At 51.5% G+C, this 5,292-nt stretch overlaps 1 long non-coding RNA gene across 1 annotated transcript; it reads right to left on the bottom strand.

Moving 5' to 3' along the window:
- Window positions 1–218: 218 nt before the first annotated feature.
- LOC121660438 lies at window positions 219–4,211 on the bottom strand. Its single transcript, XR_006014666.1, has 4 exons — window positions 4,096–4,211; window positions 2,303–2,388; window positions 961–1,698; window positions 219–592 (listed from the first exon to the last, which is right to left on the bottom strand). It is a non-coding gene; the product is annotated as an uncharacterized LOC121660438 (long non-coding RNA).
- Between the last annotated feature and the right edge of the window lie 1,081 nt (window positions 4,212–5,292).

Here is a 5,292-nt window from a genome sequence, read left to right as displayed (position 1 = left end):
GAGGAAGAGGAGGAGGAGGACGAGGAGGAGGAAGACGAGGAGGAGGAAGAAGAGGAGGAGGAAGACGAGGACCAGGAGGATGACGAGAACGAGGACGAGGAGAACGAGGACGAGGAGGATGAGGAGAACGAGGACGAGGAGAACGAGAATGAGGAGGATGAAGAGGCCAAGGAGGCCGAGGTGGAGGAGGAGGATGGGGAGGAGGACGAGGATGAGGACGAGGACGAGGAGTAGGTGGTGGAGGAGGAAGAGGAGGAGGGGTAAGGGTGGAGATCTTCCTCATCCTGCTCCTCCACTGCTGACATCAGGGAATTCCCTGGAGCTGCCAACAGCTGCCTTTGCTGCTGCAGGATTTTGTCTGGCAGCTCTCTGAGGCTCTTCACCTTTGGCAGCGCCGCAGCATCCTTGGAGTCATGGACTGGCACCTGGCAGCTCCAGGACACTTGCTGCTGGGATGCTTTTCTCTGGGAAAATCTTCTTGGACACGGCCTGGCTCCAATTTTTACTTCCAGCCCTTTCCTGCCCATCTGCATGCTCAGCCATGAGCTGCTTCTGCAGATCACCGTGGCTCTGGGGGAGCAGGGACTCCTGTCTGTGGGCAAAGAAATCAAAGACAACTTGTAAGAAGAGAACCTGGAGCTTCTAGTTAGAAGAGAAAGGACTATTCAATCAAGGCAGGGCCGATGGAGGAAACTTTCTAAAATGGAACAAGCAGCAGAAGCACAGGAGTTTTGCAGAAGAAATTCTCCTTCCAGCACTTGGCTTAGCGAAAAAGCCTGATGTTGCTAGGAGAGACTTGTTCATGTCTAGTTTTGGGTAGCAGACATCTGAACATTTAGACTATTGGCTTGCCAGGCTCACGCTATTCGAACCTGGGAGTGAAACTCTTCTAAAAGCTAGAGATGCTTGGAAGAAATGTTTCTGCTCACCCCACGACTGGGGACCGTGCATCATTCCTACCTTGCACCTGTCCAAAGGCCTTCCTCCGTCTGCGCTCCGGCAGCTCTCACCGAGGCTTGCGCAGGGATGGAGGGTCTTGCCAGAAGTATCCCAAGTGTGCAGATCTTCCTCATCCTGCTCCTCCACTGCTGACATCAGGGAATTCCCTGGAGCTGCAAACAACTGCCTTTGCTGCTCGAGGATCTTCTCTAGCACCATGCCAAAGGCCTTCTCCTATGGCAGCACCACAGCATCCTGCGAGTCACGGACTGGAACTGGCACCTCCAGGAGAGTTGCTGCTGGGAAATATCCGTCAGCCATTCCCTTACTGCAATGAGCTGGCCTCCTGTTCCTCTGCAAGGCTCCTCCTGGCCAGGTGCATCCTCAGCAATGAGCTGGTTCTGCTGAGAGCCGCGGCTCGGAGGGAGCAGCGAGTCCTGTCCAAAGGGCTTCCTCCGTCTCCAGTCCTGCAGCTCTCACAGGGGTACCAGGTACGGTCATGTCTCCTGCCAGGAGTATCCGACCTGTGGAATTCATCCTCATCCTTCTCCATTGCTGAGGGCTCTAAGTGCCCTGCAGATGGGAACATCTGCCTTTGCTGCTGGAGGTTTTTGTCCAGCACCACACCCAAAGTCTTCTCCTCTCGTACTGCCACACGGTTCTTGGAACCTTGGTTGGGAACTGGCGGCTCCAGGACAATCGCTGCTCTGCCTCTGGCTTCTGGGAGTGCCTTACTGGAGGCCTCCTCTTTTCTATCTCCTGCTTAAACAAGAAAGGCTTCGTAACTTGACTGCTCTATGCCAGCTGTGAATACATCATCTCTTTTGCAACTCTTTTATAGTGGACACAGAGTTTGTTGAAGCTCATTCTCACAACTCTTATCGTGACTATGCCTCATAACTCTTACAACTCTTATTAGTTCATAACCTGGATTATACATCGTCTCTGTCCAGATTAGAATTTTAAAATATACAATACAATTCTCAATATCCTCTAGCTACAAGATGTAACCACACATCTTTGTCCTTTTTTATTTTTGCAAAAACATTGGCAATTGTTTCTCTCTTTTATATTTTTCCCTTCGGAACTCATCTGTTTCCTGTTTTTACTCCCTCTTCTCAGAAGACCTTTCCTTTGGTTTATTCTTGTACTGATTCTCCAATCTTTCCAGGCTACTTTATAGAGATGTAGCTGGTGCAATATGTACTTAGTAGATAGTTTTTGTTGTTTTGATTTATACTACAGGAAGATGATAAAACACGTATTTTACATTTCCTTGGACGGCAAAAATTTTTTGCATTTTTAATGGAAAATGTACTTTTAAAGTTTGGATAGCATAATTTAAAAAAAATAGTTTCATTACCTGTCCAGTAGCCATAACATAGATCTGTATCCATCATCTAAAAGTAAAGCCAGCCTTTGATTTGATACACACATTGAGACTTTATCCTGTATGAAATAAAGCAGAAAAAATATGCTATTACAGTTTTATCTTCAACTGCACATCACTTCTAACCTTGAGTGAAGGCTCTGCATTATTGAATAGAACCAACGGAGGCAGTGCAGCTCTCGGTTAACACATGATCAGAACCTTAGACTGCTAAGGAAGAGCAGGAAATAGTTTGGCTGCCACCACGAGGCAACAGCACATTCTCCTGTTGACATTCTCACGGTCAGAGTGAAACTGGAACCGAGCAATCCCATTCCTTTGCAACCACCCTTATGCTGCAGAGATGGAGCCCTGAGCTCAGCAATGCCATTTGTGACAGAGCTTTCCCAGGTGGGAAGGCATCCTCCCTTCCCAGAGGTATTGCAAGTTCCCCTCTCCCCACTCCATTCCATCCGGAAATGGAATGCTGACAATCCATAAAGGTTATACACCACAACACTGGCATGGATTCTTTCCCTTAGGCAGATCTAAGGCAGTCTGTGAGTCGCTCAGCCTCTTGTGCCCTCTTCAAGGGAGCATTTGTAACTTTTCTTCTTACAATAATCCAACCAAACAACTTGGTTACTGCTCCAAGTAATTATCAGAAGCTTTGGCTGTGTTTTCCCATTAGATTTTATTTAACCCAATATTTTGCAAATATTGACACTTCTATATTTGAAATTCCCAGCGTACTACAGAGATTTGAGAGGTGATCTTCAAACTTGAGAGGTGATATTGACCACAGAGTAGCAATAAATAGGAAATATCAGGACAAAAGTTAATCCAATACATACCCCCAACAATCCTCCAATTTTTTTAAAAAAATTTTTTTAATTGTGGAAGAAACAAATTTAACAGCACTGCCATGCATGCAACAAAGTGACCCAGGCATGAAGATGAGCAAGCTGTTGGTCCTTCACATTCCAGTTTTCAAGGGTGACATTAGTGGGACACTGCTTGGAGCACTGCAATGATATCAAAGTAATCCCTTAAACTTCCTGCTAACTGGAAATTTCTTTTAAGATGCACAGATAATATAGGGCTTATTACTTACACATACAGGCAAAAGGAAAAAACAAGTTTCACCACATTCTCATAAACCTCTGGAAATAAAGTCCTGTAAACTTAACTGCCTTTCTTACTTTGAGAAATTGCTACTGCTATAACATTACCGGTACTGGACCTTGTCAATTGGATGCTTTTGCCCAGACTCCTTGCTCCATATATGTCATTTACACCACAGAAAACAAGACAGAATCCTATCCAAGTGAAAAATCAGTGGGAATGGAGAATGACTTACACAGCAACACCTGATTCTCTCTGTGCAACATGCACTACAGCTTTCTTACGGTCTGATCAGACACTTCTTATGGTAAAGATCACCATCCTATAATCTGGACTACGGACTGACTTCCTGGCCTGACGTGCCTCATCGCCGCCACCCTGATCCATTATCCGGACATTGACTGAGCCTGACCGTACCTTCTGCAACCACCACCTCCCTGGGCAACCTGTGCCAACGCCTGACCACCCCAACAGCGAAAAAAAAATTTTAATATGTCATCCGAATCCCCACTGTCTCATTTGAAGGCCACTCCCTCTAGTAGCCCGCAGGCTTCTTTTCAGAAGCGATGTGAGGGGAAGGCGGCTCGCCGCTCCCCTCTGCCCACACGGCTGGCTCCCTTCCAGGCCCGATCCCACCCACGGCAAGGAAGGAACGCACCCACCCACACGCCCGGGGCCACTCCTTCACCGGGGCTCTGTCAGTCCCCCGCCGGGGCTCGGTCACTCCCTCGCCGGGGGTCACTCCCCCAGCACAGCCCGCTCCCCGCGCCCGCCCCGCCGCCGCCGCTCCCGCTCTGCCGCCCCCACGGCCCCTCAGCGGCACCGGCCCCTCCGGGCCCCGCCCCCGCCCCGCGGCCCCGGCCAATCCCCGCCCAGCCCCGCCCGTCCCGCGGCTCCCCGTTGGTGGCGCGCGCTCCGCCCGCGGGCCGAGCAGCGCGAGCGACGCAGGCTCCGCCCCCTGTCCCGCTGCGCGCGCGGAGCGCTCGGCCGTGCCCTGGGGAGCGGCGGCCGCGGGGCCCGCGCGGAGCGGCCGTTCCTCCGTGGCTGCGCCGCCAGCACGGCCGGCAACGCGGGCGCGCAGAAGGCGCTTCGGCCACCGGGCAGGAGGGATCACCGCAGAAACCCAAACGTTCTGCAAGAGTGGGAATTGGTGTCCAAGGACATAGTTTACACCTGCACTTGGCTCGCAGCATCCCCCTGCAGCGCTACGGGCTGGTTACTTTAGGCGGCCACAGAGCCCTTAAAGGGAACTGGGCCGCCTTGACTTGTTAGCAAAGCGGCCACAGAGTCCCTGAATTAGACTGGGCTGCCTGGAGTTGTTACTGAACTCCCCACATTGCATTGACCGTTCTGTGCAATTTCCAGTGGCCCCGCAGAAAAAGACCTGGGGGTGCTGGCCAAGAGCTGCTGAACATGAGCCCAGGTGTGCCCAGGTGGCCAAGAAGGACATTGGCATCCTGGCCTGGGTCAGCAACAGTGCGGCCAGCAGGACCAGGGCAGTGACTGTCCCCGTGGTTTGGGCACCGCTGAGGCCCCACTTGAATCGTGGGGTCAGTTTTGGGTCCCTCACTGCAAGAAAGACTTTGAGGTGCTGGAGCGTGTCCAGAGAAGGGAATTGAGCTGGGGCAGGCTCTGGAGCACAAGTCTGAGGAGAAGCGGCTGAGGGAGATGGGGGGGCTCAGCCTGGAGAAAAGGAGGATCGGGGAGGACCTTCCCTCTCTCTCCAACTCCCTGGAAGGACACCGGCTTGGGGGGGATTCCTAACCATAACCTATCTATCCCATGATCTTTTGCGCCAAAAAGATTGTCACTGTATCTTTAGGATTTGGCAGCCGGGAAACCGTGGGGAGGATGGACGA

Source organism: Corvus kubaryi, unplaced genomic scaffold (assembly GCF_017639235.1).
Source record: "Corvus kubaryi isolate FWS band 111438036 unplaced genomic scaffold, C.kubaryi_AGA036_p1.0 35776, whole genome shotgun sequence".
NCBI classification, from domain to species: domain Eukaryota; kingdom Metazoa; phylum Chordata; class Aves; order Passeriformes; family Corvidae; genus Corvus; species Corvus kubaryi.
The sequence above is the reverse complement of the archived record's forward strand: the minus strand, read 5'-3'. Positions and strand labels throughout refer to the sequence as shown.